We start from the raw sequence: 18,166 nt of genomic DNA, 5'->3' as shown, positions 1-18,166 counted from the left end.
GTTCTGTGTGCACTTGTGAAGAAAGTGTAATTTGCTGTTTTTGGATGGAATGTCCTATAAATATCAATTAAATCTATCTGGTCTACTGTGTCATTTAAAGCTTGTGTTTCCTTATTAATTTTCTGTTTGGATGATCTGTCCATTGATGTGAGGTGTTAAAGTGCCCCACTATTATTGTGTCACTGTTGATTTCCTCTTTTATAGCTGTTTGCCGTTGCCTTATGTATTGAGACGCTCCTATGTTGGGTGCATATACATTTATAATTGTTATATCTTCTTCTTGGATTGATCCCTTGATCATTATGTAGTTTCCTTCCTTGTCTCTTGTAACATTCTTTATTTTAAAGTCTATTTTATCTGATATGAGTATAGCTACTCCAGATTTCTTTTGATTTCCATTTGCATGGAATATCTTTTTCCATCCCCTCACTTTCAGTCTTTATGTGTCCCTAGGTCTGAAGTGGGTCTCTTGTAGACAGCATATATATGGGTCTTGTTTTTTTTTTTTTTTTTTCGGTATGCGGGCCTCTCACTGCTGTGGCCTCTCCCATTGCAGAGCACAGGTTCCAGACGCACAGGCTCAGCGGCCATGGCCCACGGGCCCAGCTGCTCCGCGGCATGTGGGATCTTCCCGGATCAGGGCATGAACCCGTGTCCCCTGCATCGGCAGGCGGACTCCCAACCACTGCGCCACCAGGGAAGCCCTGAGTCTTGTTTTTGTACCCGTTCATTGAGCCTGTGTCTTTTGGTTGGAGCCTTTAATCCATTGATATTTAAGGTAATTATTGATATGTACATTCCTATGACCATTTTCTTAATTGTTTTGGATTTGCTTTCGTAAGTCCTTTTATTCTCTTGTGTTTCCCAGTTAGAGAAGTTCCTTTAAGATTTGTTGTAGAGCTGGTTTGGTGGTGCTGAATTCTCTTAGCTTTTGCTTGTCTGTAAAGCTTTTGATTTCTCCATCGAATCTGAATGAGATCCTTGCCGGGTAGAGTGATCTTGGTTGTAGGTTCTTCCCTTTCATCACTTTAAATATATCCTGCCACTCCTTTCTGGCTTGCAGAGTTTCTGCTGAGAAATTAGTTGTTAACATTATGGGAGGTCCCTTGTATATTATTTGTTGTTTTTCCCTTGCTGCTTTCAATAATTTTTCTTCACTTTAATTTTCATCAGTTTGATTACTATGTGTCTCAGCGTGTTTCTCCTTGGCTTTATCCTGCATGGGACTCTCTCTGCACGTCCTGGACTTGAGAGACTATTTCCTTTCCCATGTTAGGGAAGTTTTTGACTATAATCTCTTCAAATATTTTCTCAGGTCCTTTTTCTCTCTCTTCTCCCTCTGGGATCCCATAATGCAATTGTTTGTGCATTTAATGATGTTTCAGAGATCTCTTAGGCTGCCTTCATTTCTTTTCATTCTTTTTTCTTTATACTATTCTGCAGCAGTGAATTCCACCATTCTATCTTCCAGGTCACTTATCCGTTCTTCTGCCTCAGTTATTTGGCCATTGATTCCTTCTAGTGTATTTTTCATTTCAGTTATTGTATTGTTCATCTCTGTTTCTTTGTTCTTTAATTCTTCTAGATCTTTGTTAAACATTTCTTGCATCTTCTCGATATTTTCCTCCAGTCTTTTTCCGAGGTCCTGGATCATCTTCACTATCATTATTCTGAATTCTTTTTCTGGGAGGTTGCCTATCTCCACTTCATTTAGTTGTTTTTCTGGGGTTTTATCTTGTTCCTTCATCTGGTACATAGCCCTTTGCCCTTTCATCTTGTCTGTCTTTCTGTGAATGTGGTTTTTGTTTCACAGGCTGCAGGATTGTTGTTCTTCTTGCTTCTGCTGTCTGCCCTCTGGTGGATGAGGCTATCTAAGAGCCTTGTGCAAGTTTCCTGATGGGAGGGACTGGTGGTGGGTAGAGCTGGCTGTTGCTCTGTTGGGCAGAGCTCAGTAAAACTACTCCACTTGTCTGCTGATGGGTGGGGCTGGGTCCCCTCCCTGTTGGTTGTTTGGCCTGAGGCGACCTAACACTGCAGCCTACCCGGGCTCTTTGTCGGACTCTGGGAGGGCTCATGCCCAGGAGTACTTCCCAGAACTTCTGCTGCCAGTGTCCCTGTCCTCACTGTGAGACACAGCCACTCGCCACCTCTGCAGGAGGCCCTCCAACACAAGCAGTTACGTCTGGTTCAGTCTCCTATGGGGTCACTGCTCCTTCCCCTGCCTTCCGATGCGCACACTACTTTGTGTGTGCCCTCCAAGAGTTGAGTCTCTCTTTCCCCTATTCCCGTCAAACACCTGCAAACAAAGCCCGCTAGCCTTCAAAGTCTGATTCTCTAGGAATTCCTCCTCCTGTTGCTGGAACCCCAGGTTGGAAGCCTGACGTGAGGCTCAGAACCTTCATTCCAGTCGGTGGACTTCTGTGGTATAAGTGTTCTCCAGTTTGTGAGTCACCCACCCAGCAGTTATGGGATTTGATTTTATTGTGATTGTGCCCCTCCTACCATCTCATTGTGGCTTCTCCTTTGTCTTTGGATGTGGGGTATCTTTTTTGGTGAGTTTCAGTGTGTTCTTGTCGATGATTGTTCAGCAGTTAGTTGTGATTCCAGTGCTCTCGCAAGAGGGGGTTAGAGCACGTCCTTCTACTCTGCCATCTTGAACCAATTTCCTCCCATGAGTTTTTGTATGCATTGTTTGTGTTACTGTTTAGTTTTAAGCATTTTCTAATTTCCTCCTGAATGTCATGTCCAGTAGTAGATGTTATTGTAATGCCACAATATCTCATACAGGAAAACCAATCTTGGCTCTTACCCCTCAGAGATAAACATTTGGACCAATCTACTAGGTAATGATAATAATAACTATTATTATTAAGGTAACAAATAAACAGATGAAGCACCATTATGGAGGTTCAAAAGATACATGCTAGAGCCAGACCCCCCCCCGCCCCCCTCCTAATTCCATCACATTAGGGGCCAGGACCTGAGTTTGGGGCGGAAACAAACATTCAGTCTATGCCAATGGTTAAAATGCACTGACTTTTCAGCATTGGTTTAGTTATGAAAGAATATTTGGAAAGTACCTGGCACTAGCCATCTAGCACACAGCCAGAGCTCGGCAAATGAAACACTGTGCATTTGGGATTTCAGAAGCTTCTTCTGTTTTCCTTGTTGCCTTTTATTCACTTCCCTAACTGACCCATTAAAATAAGCTTGATTTCTTTCTTATGTGCCAGGCAATGTTCAAAGCATTTTGCATTCTTGAAGCCATTTAATCCTTAAAACATGAAACATAGTAAAGGAGACATAAGTATCAGGAATTCCTGGTTGATTTTGATTAACCAATCAGCCAAAGCAAACTTGGGGAGTGAGGAAGCCTTCCCAAAAGGATTACAATGATTGGCTCTTGGCTTACGTGATTTTAGAATATTCCTAGCACAAAGGAATGAGTGTACAATCCAAGCAAGAAGAAACTGCCATGGGTGGCCCATCATGGTACAGGCTAGCCAAGAGGAAGGGCATCCAAGTTGGACTGTCTTCCAAAGTGTCTGTGGTCTCTCACCACCCTCTAGTGTCATGATGCAGAAGTGCAAGACTGGAAGAGAAGGGCTCCACCCAAGGAAGCTCCAAAAAGCAAAGCTTGAGTATCCACGTAAGACACCTCCAAAGAAATGGTGATGAACAGGACAGTTTGTGCTCTGAAGGATTCAGAGTGAGCAGGCGCATAAGACAAATGCACTGATGACTCTACTAACAATAACCTCCACCATTTATTTAGCACTGGCTATATATCAGTCACAGCATGAAAAGTTTTACATGCATGATCTCATTTTCCTGGCACAACAACACCATGATGTAGGTGTGATTAGCCTCCTTACCTCAGAGTCAAGGAGACTGAGGTTCAGAGAGGAGAAGTCATGCACCCAAGGTCACTCAGCTAGTCACTGAAACTCAAACGTGTGTATGTCTGAACCCAGAGAGCAGGTAATGCTTTGGAGAATAAGTGATGGGAAATCTCATGAGGGTTAGTGGACTGTCTAAAGGAGATGGACTTCCTGAAGGAGATGACATACAATCTGGGCTTTGAAGAATGAACACCAAAGAAGGGATTCCAAAAGGGGATGGAACAGGGTCCAGAGGAAACAACCTGAATGAAGGCATAACCTGAGAAAACATTGTGGGTGTGAATGGAATGAGTGGTTCAGGTTGGCTGCAGTGTAGGAAGCAGAGGGAAAAAAATGGAAATGCCGGCTGCCTTTGTTACTATATTTTGTATTCTTCCCACTGTGTTCTTAAATCCCTTGTGATAGGCACAAGGCAGCTGAAAATGAAATAAGAGGTGTTGTTTCCAACCCATGTGGAAAGACAGAACCCACCAGTCCTGTGTGACTCTTACTGATCAGCAGGGATGCCCCAGAGCAGCCAGGCACTCTGAGGGACAGAAGTGGGAGGACCAGGTGAAGGCCAAGTTAACAAGTCCAGTAGGGTTAGTGTGAGATGGAAGTTCCACCTGGGAGAAAGAGAGTAGGAGAGGATTCCTTTTGCAAGAGGCCGCTTGGTACAGTGACACTCTCCTTTGGACCTCAAATGACAGTGTGCGGTCTACCAAGGTCAAATGTAGTCGGGTGGACAAAGAACACACTTTTAAAACAGGACACTTTTCCAGAAAAGCCATGACATACAATACAATACAAAGAGACTACACTTGGCATTAGTAATTGTATCATCGTTACCTTACTAAAGGTTGGTTTCCTCCTGACAAAATTTAAAATAAAAATTTAGAATAGAAATATGCTCTCTGGGTTCTGATTAGGATCCAAGATAAGGGAGAAGACAGAAGCCTCGACTCATGCCTTGGCTCAGCCCACGTTCTAAGAGCAGTCAGGGTGAGGTTTCTCAAGCAAACCTTAGATCAAGTCACTACCAGCCCAGACCCTTCCATAGCCCCCAAACCCCATGGAAATCAGTCCCTGCTTGACTCCCTGAACTCACCCGCTCCTGGTCCCCCAGGCTCTAGTCATATGATGTTCACTGGACACATCAAGACCATCCCCATCTCAGGGCCTTTGCACTTGCTCTTGCTCAGTCTCTATCCACAGACCTTTGTATGACCATCTTGCCATCCTCCAGACCCAGCTCCAATGTCTCTGCCTCAGAGAAGCCTTTCCTACCCACCCTAGTTAAACATGACCATGTTGTAGTTCCTCCACAGCCCCCATGACTTACCTGACACTCTTTATTAGGTTGGCCAAAAAATTTGTTCAGGTTTTTCATAAGATGTCATGGAAAAGCCCGAACGAACTTTTTGGCCAACCCCAATACTTGTTTCTTGGTTGTATATGTACTTATCACCTCTCGTTCCCTATGAGGATGTAAGCTCCTAGGGAGAAGAGCTTGTGTGGGCCTCGCTGTGCTCTGTTCTCTCTGCCTAGATGGTGGCCAGGGCATGGTAGGCACTCAATGATCATGTATTGCTATGGACACAGTGGCTCTCTGTAGACCAAGATTTCCACATGTGGGGTGTTGTTATTGATTCCCACCCTTCTCCACTGGATCAGGCCTCACAAAGACCCTGAGGTGTAGTAAAAACAAGACCCTATCCCACAGCTCATGAACCTAGAAATTGGTCAGTGCCTTGAGCCAGCTCCTGGACTCACCCTCCAGATGCCCAATCCTCAGGCTCTTTTGGACTTTCCTTAGAATAATAGTGGTATGGTGGAATGGTTTGGCAGAGAGTTGGGTAGGAGTAGAGGGGAATAGGTGAAGAAGGAAGATTTCTCTGAGCCAGAAGGATGGGTAAAGTTATCTCCCAAACCAGGAAAGCTCTAGGAGAAAAGGGAGGAAGTCCTTGATCTCAGATTGCCATGAGAGCATTGAGGAGACAACACAGAGCATGGTCTGCCTCCTAGGAAGCCTTCAGCTGTGCCTCCCAGCTGGTTTATGTCCTCCTCTACCTGCTACAACAACCTCCAAATAACTCCACCAAAGCACTCACCATATACTACTGAAGTAATTTATATAGCCTGCTACCTGCTCTAGGTTCTGGGGACTTATAGAACAGAAACTATGTCTTATTTACCTCTGAATCCTCAGTCCCTGGAACACAGTAGGTGCTCACTAACTGTGGGGTGAATATATTTTGGGGTGTGCCTGACTGAGCTCTCTATTTCTATACCACTCTTGAGGTGGACTTTCCATGCAAGCAGCCACTCATTTTTGCCCATCCAAGACCACACCCCAGCATAGACCCATGGGCTGTGAGGACAAATTCCCAAACAGCCTCACAACAAAAGGAGGAGCCTAGAGGCAAATCTGGGATTTGCATCACGAAAATACCATTCTACTGATACCCTTCCTCGAAAAGAAACAGACATATTTGTAAACATGAAAGATCTCCACACACCTAAGTCTGCAAGTATGCTTGTGGGGGGTTGGGGTACACGTGTGCAGGCACATGTGTGCTCAGGCATCTCTTTCGGGATAGAGGGTGAAGAAGCTGTCGTCTGCATGACTGTATCCCTCAGCTCAGCCACCCATAACCTTCTGTTTGGACCAGTCATTCAACAAATATTTATTGTTTAGCTCCACATTCATTTGAGCTTGCTAGTAGGCAATCTTGGATAACTTTATTCCTTAAGACTGCTATTTAATATTCCCCAAATCAAAAACTACCTCTACCATGAGTCTCCTCCATGACACAGCATGACTTCAATTCCTGGAATATTTACTGGGATCTTGTGCCTGGCTCTGTGCTGGTCTTTGGGGAAGACATCTCTGGCTTTGTCCTACAGGTTTGACACTGGGGTTAATACCCAAATACTCAATAACCAAGAAGAACATTCTACACTTCCTAGTAGATGTAGGAAAGGCTATGAAAGTGAGAGAGGGTTGTTTCTTTAGACAGAGAGGACATATTTCTTGGGGATGAAAAAGGCTTCATGAAGAAGATACCATTTCAATTTTATATTTCAAGTGTATTTTTTATACTCTATGTGAGAAACTCAAAATATCAGAAGCTACTCACTTAACATGGAGATAGTTGACTTCTCACTATATCTTCTCCGCTCCCACTGGGTTTGTCTAAGCTTCATTTCCAAGAGCACTAAATTGCTTCTCAAGTTAGCTTTGACCTCCATACCGGACAGTACTTCCATTCTCTCTTTGCTACTACAGCTCTGGGCTCCACTGTCTCTGAGAATCATCAATCACATCCCTGTTATAACCTCTAAATTTCCACCACTTGCCTCCTTCCCCAGCCTTGGACCACAGTCTGAACTACCCTACCCACAAGGTTTCCATCGCTAGTACAGCCTTCTTTTGGGCCCCCATGAGTTCCTCAGCCCTAGGTCAGCCTTACACTGTAATCCTGCTGCTTTTCCTTCTGGATCCACAGTGATGATGGGGAATGCACAGGTGCAGCCCTCTACCCGACTCCATTCTCCCCAACTTAGCACCGTTCTACTCTTCTCTCATCTCCTCAGAGAGTCTTATCCTTCTGTCCATAGCCTGATTTTCAGTGGAAACATAGGATTCTACATTTATATAAAAATTGAGCTTCCCTTTTGTTCAATTTTATTTTCTCAAGCTAGACTCTAAAATCTTGAAGATCTAAACATCCTGAAGACCTAAATTTTACACTGCTTCCATTCTTTTTGGTACCCAACCTTGTGCTTGGCTACAGGATAGATGCTCAGCAAACACATGGGGATGCATCTTATTTACATGTACTTCCTTCAGTGCCTAGCAAAGTACATTGCACACAGAGAGAGTACCCTGCATAGTAATGGACCAGCTGAGGGTGTGTGTGTGTGTGTGTGTGTGTGTGTGTGTGTAACACAGGTTATAGAGAGACCCAACCTCACAGAACCTTGGTATGACTCAGAATTTCAGACATAAAGTCTGATATCTCTAACTAGATGCAAACATGAGAACTGCTTGTCTAGATTCCACACACCCACTTGTCAGTATCATCTCAGCTGAAGGGTATGCATGGAAAAGGAGAAGGATGCAGGGAGGGGGCCTTTCATCGCCTTTGTCTGTGCAGACCCAGCCTCACTGCTGAAAGCAGAAGGAAGTAAGCCAGAGAACAGAAGCTGGGGTGTTGTGACCTGAGGCCCCTGGGACCCCACTCAGGATCTTCTCTTCCATGCTTTGTGGAACTCCCTTGTCTCAGGCCCATAAATGTTAGACCAGTCCCCAGCCCTTTTGCCTGATTCTTTATTGCCTAAAATGGAGCTATATTTTAAACTGATTATTTAATGCATTTCTCTTTAGGTCTATTAAGAACCAAGGAGCCAGCCTACATTTTATTATTGTAAGAATACATTTTACATAGATAAATAGTAATGTGTTTATAGAGTTCCATGTATCCATAGCTAAAATATGTTAGGCCAACTTTAGAACACTCCACAATGCATTTGAAATGTAATTTTTGGAAACCTGCATATAATTGGACAGTTTTGTGGCCTGGTTTAAGAGAGCTATCACATTCAAAGAAGTACTCAAAACACAATTAAATGTTTTAATTAGGTCACTAGAAGAATGCCAAGGAAAGTTTCCATTAACACTCAGAGCAAAATTTCTTTCTTTTTTTTTTGCATGTTAGCTTTAATTTTATTCTTTCCTTACATTTTGCTTACATAGAGAAAAATTTCTTAAAATTATATATCTTACTACCCTATCTAGATATAGACAGCTAGCTAAGTAGATGTAGATATCATCAACAGAGATCACCCTCTTCCAAAAAAATCTCTCTCCTTCCTTTCTAAAATTTCATAGAAACTGTACCGACGCCAGGCACTCAATGTTGTGTATTCACTCTCATTTCTCCTTCCCTCTCTTTTAAGGCTCAGTTCTTTAATATAGAGATCAACTTAGCCTTTCTGTTTCCTTCAGCTTAGTTTTCGTTTTCCTCAATTGCCCATTTCCCTGATTCTGAACAATATAAAAAGACAAGTAAGAGCCCTCCATTTGGAGGAACAAGCTGGTTTGAAGCCACTTATCATAGCTTCCCTTTAATCTTCATCAAATCTAAATCTAGCAAGAGGATAGTTGGTTCTACAAGTGCTACTGAGGGAACAGAGATCTCTGGCTCAATTCATCCCTCCCAGGTCAGAGAAGTTACAAGCAAATGCAGTATCCTATAGATCTGGACTTTTCAGGCTAGCTGATGTCTTTTCTCCCCAGTCATGGGAGCTTAGCATGGGAAGGGGATGTCTCATTAATGTCTTTCAAAATGAGATGTACTAACTGGTTGGCAGCCCTGAAGCTGGGGTGAAGGGTGGGATACTTCCAGAAAGAGGAAATGTAACCTTGTCTGCCTCTTACCCCTCTCCCCCACCCATGTACACACACAGGTGTGAGCACCCAAATGCCTCTGGCCCCCAACTTAAACTTACTTGATGCACTTTACAGGGGACTCCCTGGAGGTTTGGTTGTCTCTTTTAGGAGAATCAGGGATTGAGCAGGGCCAGACTAAATGACAACTGTCCTCTCCCTGATGGACAAAACATAAAACCAAAGATCCAGGAACCCCACTGGGAGACTGTGTTCTCACCAAAGACACTTCTCAAGTTCTCTTTACCTGCCTCGAACACACTTAGAACCATAGGGGGCTCCTCAGAAAGCCTGTGTCTGTACTGCAGGGAGAGAGGAAACAACCATAACCATCTGGAGGGAAAAGGTTATGGGGAGACAGGAAGCTCACTTAGCTCCATCCACCATGATCTGAGTGTGAATAGTTCCTCTGACTTATCCACTTACTTAGTGCCAGGTGACTGTCAGGGATTCCCGTCAGAAAGACTATGTGAGCAAAGAGTTTGCAATGAGAAATAACAGATTGTCTGCCAGGAACTACAAGCAGATCCTTATTGATGGGGCAGAAGCCTGAACCAGGGAGGGGTGAGATAAACCTGGAGAGGTAGACCTTAGGCTTTAGCCTGTAAGTAAGGGAATGAGGGTCACTTGAGTGATTCTTTGTAGGAAAATGACATTGGCTTACTTACATTTAAAATGTGTTTATTTTAAAATTGTTTATTTTAACATAGTTTCAGACTTATAGAAAAGTGTCAAGACAGTACGTAGAGTTCCTGGATAAGCTTATGTAGATTCACCCAGATTTCAAATGTTTCTTTCTCTCTCTCTCTCTTTTTACTTACATATATAGATACAGATATATATTTTTGGCAGGAAAAAGAAAACAAGACATATATATATATATATATATACACACACACACACACACACACATACAGATAGATTCATAGATATATAGATATGTATATATGTATATCTATAAATAGATATAAAACTGTGGCATATCTATATACATATAGATATATGCATGTATATACATATATATCTGTATATTTGTATCTGTTTATCTATGTTTTGTTTTCATTTTCCTGAACATTTTGAGAGTAAACTGCAGATGTGATGTCACTTTGCCCCTAAATACTACAGTGTATATTTCCTAAAAACAAGAAATTCTCATACGCTTACCTTTCAAAATTATTATTTTGGCTTCTGTGTAGGAAATGGTTTGCATCTAGAGAGATACAGATAGGGAAATGCGATAAGAAATCTCTTTGGCAGTCAAGGTAAGAACTGATGAAGGCCAGACCAGGGTAGGGGTTTCTTAAAATCACATACATTGTGTGCGGTGATAGATCTAGATCATTACATATCCAGGTGTTAAATCAATGGGACTGGTCAATGGTGGGGTGTGGTTAGAGGTGGTGCCGTGTTTGTGGCCACGTCTGCTGGGTACATAGTAGGTGGTGTGTTGTGCACTGAAATGGGGAGTGAGCAGGGGAGGGATGACAAGTTCTGTTCTGGGCATGTTGGGACAAGTGGGCCTTTGAGACATCCAGATGGAGATACTGAGGAAGAAACTGGATGTGCCGTGGATCTGAAGCACAAGGTAGAGGACTGGGTTGGAAATACAGATTTGCAAGTCATTATTAGTAGAAAGGTGATGATTAGAAGTACAGGAGTGAGTGAGATCACCAAAGGAGATGAGGAATCTGGAGGCAGATCCTTGTGGAAACTCAACTTTTTAGGGACCTCATTCCATATCTTGGGGCCAGAGCAAAGTTAAGCCTTAGTTCCCTGGGGCAGCAAAGTATCCCAGGACGTCCCTATCATTGACAGTGAAGCCACTGGTTCTGGGCATGGAGAAGCCAGGTGGCTGAGGAGCCAGCTGTGGGGGGCTTGGAGGTGAATTACTCACTTCTCACAATTGGGGGCTTCCTAAGAGTCAGGGAGAGGAGAGGTGACTTGAAGGGGTTAATCCCTTTGATGTGAAAGGCTGGTGAAAGGCAAGAGAGAAGAGGTTCCATTCTAATGAGATCACAGTGCAGGCCACAGCGTGTCTCCCAAGGAGAGGGGCAGGCCAAGAAGGGCAAGCCAGAACCTTGCACCATGACCAGGAGAGTCTGGGAGAAGTGTGGGGTGTGGGTGCTGCACAAGCCTGGTCCTGCCGTCACTGCAAGGGCCTGGCTTTAAGATGATGCAGGGTGGATGAGGGCTGGGAAGACAGGAGGAGAATTTCCTAAGATTCTGACATCAGCCAAAGTCCTGTTTTCTTTGTTTGGTTGGTTGTTTTTCATTCAGTTTGCCTGGGTTTTGGTCAGGTACCCAGGGTTCAAGGTCCTGTTTCTGTCATTTTATAAACTGTGATACCACAGAAGTCACTTCCCTTGTCTACCTCACTTTCTCCATATTTGTTCATGATAAGACTGGATGGTGTAACTATAAAACTGTACTATAAAATGCCTAGAGTAAAACATAAGTAGAACACTCTCTGACATAAACTGCAGGAATATCTTTTTTGATCCATCTCCTAGAGTAATGGAAATAAAAACAGAAATAAACAAATGCGACCTAATTAAACTCAAAAGCTTTTGCCTAGCAAAGGGAACCATAAACAAAAGGAAAAGACAACCTACAGAATTGGAGAAAAATTTGCAAAAGAAGCAACCAACAAGGGATTAATTTCCAAAATATATAAACAGCTCATACAGCTCAATATCAAAAAAACAAAAAACCCAATCAAAAAATGCGCAGAAGACTTAAATAGACATTTCGCCAAAGAAGACATACAGGTGGCCAACAAGCACATGAAAAGATGCTCATCACTAATTATTAGAGAAATGAAAATAAAAATTGCAATGAGGTATCACCTCACAAAGTCCAAATGGCCATCATCAAAAAATCTGTAAATAATAAATGCTGAAGAGAGTGTGGAGAAAAAGGAATCCTCTTGCACTGTTGGTAGGAATGTAAATTGGTACAGCCACTATGGAAAACAGTCTGGAAGTTCCTTAAAAAGCTAAAAATAGAGTTACCATATGATCCTGCAGTCCCAGTCCCGGGCATATATCTGGAGAAAATCATAAGTCAAAAAGATACATGTACCCCAATGTTCATTGCAGCACTATTTATAATAGCCAAGACATGAAGTAACCTAAATGTCCATCAACAGATGAATGGATAAAGAAGATGTGGTATATTTATACAATGGAATATTACTCCTCCATAAAAAAGAATGAAAAATGCCATTTACAGCAACATGGATGGACCTAGACATTAGTGAAGTAAACCAGAAAAAGACAAATATCATATGATATTTGATATTTGATATCATATATTGATATTTGATATCATATTCCTTATATGTGGAATCTTAAAAAAAAAGTTACAAAACAGAAATAGACCCACAGACATAGAAAACCAAACTTATGGTTACCAAAGGGGAAAGGCGGGAGGAGCGATTAATTAGGAGTTTGGGATTAACACATGCACACTACTATATATAAACTAGATAACCAACAAAGAACTACTGTATAGCACAGGGAACTATACTCAATATTTTGTAAGAACTTATAAGGGTAAAGAATCTGTAAAAGTATATATATATATATATATATATATATATATATATTTCTGAATCACTGTGCTGTATACCTGAAACTAACGTGACATTGTATATCAACTATACTTCAATAAAATAAAAAAGAAGAAAAAATAAAAGCAGGCCAACAACAAAAAAGACTGGATGGACCCACATTAATGATACCAAAGCTTTTGGATTTCACTTAAAACTAAATTATATTTTTTTAAAAATGCATTCAGTAAAGAGGGCCAACATTTTATTATCCAAGTAAGTCCAAAGACCTTTTATGATTGCCATCACTTCAATACATAAAGGTAATATTAAAACCGACAACTCTGGGAAGAGTATAGTCTCAAAAAGCAAACAAAAAACAGAACATATATAAGAAATAAAAGTCAACAACCGTATACTAACTTCTACAAAATATAGTAACATTTCTCATTTCTCAGTGGCTTGTTGAAAGTGTCATGAAGTGTTGACGCAGTCCTTGAACCACAAATTGGGAGCGTTTTGTCTGATTCCTGGGCTCCTTCCAGCCCTGGAACCTGCTAGTCTAGAATGCTTTCCTGTTCCCTGACCAAGCCCTGATACCAGGAAGGAGGATGGGACTTCTGGGACCTAGAACTTCCTTGTTTTGCCTTTCGTGTTTCTTTCTAAGTGCTCAGTACAAACCTGGCACTAAATAGGTGAAATCTCTCTCCTTCCATTCCCTCACCACTCCCTCCTCTACTGCTGCCCAGCAGTGTGTACTTTATGTTTATATACAGTACATATACAACAGTGTATACATGCTGTTTCTATACAGTGCACATACAATTCACATCAGTGTGTACTTGATGTTTAGATACAGTATACCATACACAGCAGTGTATACATACCATTTATACACAGTGTACATACAATATACAGCAATATATACGCACTGTTTATATACAGTGTATATACAATATACAACAGTGTATACACAGTTTATATACAGTGTATATACAATATACAGCAATGTATGCACACTATATACAATGTATATACAATATATAATAGTGTATACACACTGTTGATATACAGCACGCATATGATATGCAGCAGTACGTATACAGTGTATGGTAATCGCAACTCCCTGGGGGTCCTGCTGTACCAGACACAGCGTGTATGAACAGGCATCTTGTCTTCCTTTTCCCTCCTCCCAGCGCTAATCTCTGCACTCCCCACTTTTGTCACATAGAATCAGAAGGGTTCCCCTGACTCCTCCCTTCTTCTCCCTCCATCCTCTTGGTCCTCCAGTCCTGTGTGTTCTTAATTCAAAAACATTCTTAAACCTGTCTCCCCCTTTCCACTCCTATGACTGACACATTTGGTCGGGTCCCCCACCTCCATCTCTCCCACTTCACCCCTACTTCCTCCTCACTGTGTGCACTACGGCCACACTGGCCTCCAAAAACACATTTTTAGTCATGTCTCTCCTTTAGCTCCCACTCGCTATGGGAAAATCACACTGTGCTTACACCTGGAAAGGGCCTTAGGAATTATCATGTTCTACAGAGTAGAAAATTTGAGCCCCAGAGAGGGAAAGCCAGTTGTCCAAAAGCACACAGTTAATTATTGTGAGAGCCAGAAATATACTCAGGCCTTCTGACTATAAGCCAATGCCTATGTGCCTCTCTAAGCTAACCAATAGCATTTTTTTTAAACGTATAGTGTGTGATAAAGGGGCACCTCTGCAGTATTTAGAATCAAAACCTAGGCCTCCCAATTGTGCCTTCTGCCCTGTAATTTCAGCTCTCCTGGCTTCAGCTCTTTAGCTCTCCTGGCTTCTCTGCTTTCCTTGGGGTCTGGTCCCACCTCCACTGCACACTAGAACTGACCATCCATTCCAGCCAGGTTGGTCTGTTTTTGTTTTCCCCCAACACACATAGCATCTTCCCACCTTCACATGTTTTCTCAGTCTATATTCCCTTGCCTGGAATGTCCTCATTCGTTTCACAGAAATGTATTTAGCTCTGAATCTGAGCCAGAACCTTTGCTAGGTACCAGGATACAGAGATGAAGTCAGTGTTTCTGCCCTGAAGGAGCCCCCTGTCAAGGAGCTTTTCCTGTCTGCCCTGATGCTTCGCTGTCAACACTGACCCAGCCCAGAGGGATGACCACTCCTCTGAGTCCTGTGCCTCCCTTGTTCCATATCATCTCTTAGGTCCTGATTCATGGTGTTTGCCTCCCAGATCCAATGCCTCCGTCACATTGGGCTGGCTTTATCTCCCCAGGAAGATCATCTGCTCCTTAAAGGCTGGACCTGTGTGTCACTCAGTTTCCCAGACTCCAGAATACTAGGCATGGTGTCTGCTTCCTGTGCATTTGATGACTGACTAGATCCCTACAAAGCTCAGCCCCTTCACCTTCTACCCAGCTAGGTCCTGGTCTTTCTCAGGTAGAATGTGCTACCAAGTGCCTAGAACTAGAAATCAAGCTAGCAGTTGTCTATCTGCAAGACAGAGACATCCGGGGGAGTAAGGTCCAGCACCCACCTCCTTCCTCTCATCCCCAATACCTCACCAAAATGTTCATGTTCATGCAAGTAAAATGAAGATGATATGAGCACCAAGGGAAACCTGAAGGGGAAAAATGTTCTCAAGAACCATATGGAGTCTTAGGGTATGGGAGCCATGCAGAGGAAGCAGGGTCACATGCCTGCTAGACATTGATCAATGGTAGGTAGGGAGTATGCACATGTGTTTTGGAAATTGGTAGAAAATGCCACCTCCCATCCAACCACCTTTACCGAGAATTGACATTATGCCCCCACAAACACTTACTGCTACAGTATGGGAGAAACTCATGTGTGTGTATGTGACTGTGTGTGTGTGTGTGTGTGTGTGTGTGTATGTGTACATGAGAGACAGAGGCTTGGAGAAAAAGAAAGAGTGATGCTAACAAAAGTCAGGGAACAATACCATTCCCAATGCTCAGGATAAGCATTTAGTTGTGCCTGTGGCTTCTAGAGTACGTGTTTCTTCTGCCCTCTGGTGGTAGAAGCAATACTACGTAATGCATGCTTGAGATAACAGATTCCACCCCCCAAAAATCTGTTCTGGGTAGTGAGGGCTTAGGCCAGAAAAGACTGACAGGATGTAACACCCCAAACTCACGGATCTGCTGATGTTCATATTTTCTCTACTTACGCAGGTATTGCTAATGCAACAGCTGGGTTTGAGTTCTTCTGCTAATCCAAGCCAAACCATTGAAAATTATCTACAGCTTTGGAAGGAGTAGGTGGTGAAGAGGATGTGAAGCAGTTTAGGGAACAGTGAAGGTCTGGCCCTTCTTGCTGACCACCGTCCCCAGTGTCCGGCGCATTGTGTGAGCTCACTACTTCTTGATGAATTAATGTCCCAGGATAGCTACCCCACGTGGCCTTTCTTCTCTGCTACTAGGGACCTGATCTGAAATCCGTCTCCAAGGCTATCAGGGTTGTTTCTGTCAGGGTGACACCAGGTGGAAGTGATTCTTCTCCCAGGAAGGCCTGGGTTCCTCTGGGTCTCCTTCAGTGTTGAGTCCATGCACAGCCTGCCCTTCTGGTGAGTCCTAGGGGAGAGACCATTGATTTCCAAGCCTGTATTCTCGTGCTGCAGTGTGAATTCACAAGATCTACAGATATTGTAAGGCTTTCAGCAGAGCTATGGCTAAATTCCAGGTCTGAGAGGAAAAATGTCATCCTGTCCATCCTCAGGACTACCTTGCCTATTTCCATTTCTGTCAGTCAAGGCCTTAGGACACTGATAGCAAATGCCACTACTTGTATTCAAATGTAGAAATGACCTACTCCCTACTTCTGAGAGTGTGTTGCCCTAGTCTTCAGAGCCTGACTCCATGGAGCACCCAAAATTTGTTGAGCACTAATTTTGCACCAAACACTAGGCACATACTTTATGTATGTTGGCCATTACAATCTTTACTACAGATGTGCAGACTCCCTGACTTCAGACTATACTACAAAGCTACAGTCATAAAAACAGTATCGTACTGGCACAAAAACAGAAATATAGCTCAATGGAACAGGATAGAAACCCCAGAAGTAAAGCCACACACCTATGCCAAGATAAACAGTCTCTTCAATAAATAGTAATGGGCAAACTGGACAGCTACCTGTAAAAAAATGGAATTAGAACATTCTTTAACACCATACACAAAAATAAAATGCATTAAATAAAATGTAATCAAACTGGATTAAAGACCTAAATGTAAGACTGGATACTATAAAATTCTTAGAGGAAAATATAGGCAGAACACACTCTGATATAAATTGCAGAAAGATCTTTTTTGATCCACCTCCTAGAGTAATGGAAATAAAACAAAAATAAACAAACTAGACCTAATTAAACTCAAAAGGTTTGCACAGCAAAGGAAACAATAAACAAATGAAAGGACAACCTACAGAATGGGAGAAAATATTTGCAAATGAGGCAACCAACAAGGGGTTAGTCTCCAAAATATATTGTGCAAACAACTCATGCAGCTCATTATCAGAAAAAGGAAACCAACAACTCAATCAAAAAATGGGCAGAAAACCCAAAGAGACATTTCTCCAAAGAAGGCATACAAATGGCCAAGGGGCACACGAAAAGAGGCTTAAAATCACTAACTATTAGAGAAATGCAAATCAAGACTGCAATGAGGTGTCACCTCACACCAGCTAGAATGGCCATCATCAAAAATCTGCAAACCATAAATCCTGGAGAGGATGTGGAGAAAAGGGAACCCTCTTACACTGCTAGGGGCAATGTAAATAAGCACAGCCACTACTGAGAACTGTATGGAAGTTCCTAAAAAAGTAAAAATACCATATGATCCAGCAATCCAATACTTGGGCATATATGCAGAGAAAACCATGGTTCGAAAGGAAACATGCACCCCAATGTTCACTGCAGCACTATTTACAATAGCCAAGACAGGGAAGCAACCTAAAAGTCCAAGAACAGATGAACTGATAAAGAAGATGTGGTACATATATACAATGGAATATTACTCAGCCATAAAAAAGAAAGAAATAATGCAATTTGCAGTAACAGGGATGGGCCTGGATAATATCATGTTAAGTGAAGTAAGTCAGACAGAGAAAGACAAATGTCATATGATATTGCTTACATGTGGAATCTAAAAACTAAGATACAAATGAACTTAGTTACAAAACATAAACAGACTCACAAACTTAGAGAGTGAACTTATGGTTACCAGATGGGAAGGGTACAGGGGAGGGATAAATTGAGAGTTTGGGATTGACAT

The sequence above is a fragment of the Globicephala melas genome, chromosome 1, assembly GCF_963455315.2.
Source record: "Globicephala melas chromosome 1, mGloMel1.2, whole genome shotgun sequence".
Classification (NCBI taxonomy): domain Eukaryota; kingdom Metazoa; phylum Chordata; class Mammalia; order Artiodactyla; family Delphinidae; genus Globicephala; species Globicephala melas.
This window is presented reverse-complemented; position numbering follows the sequence as displayed.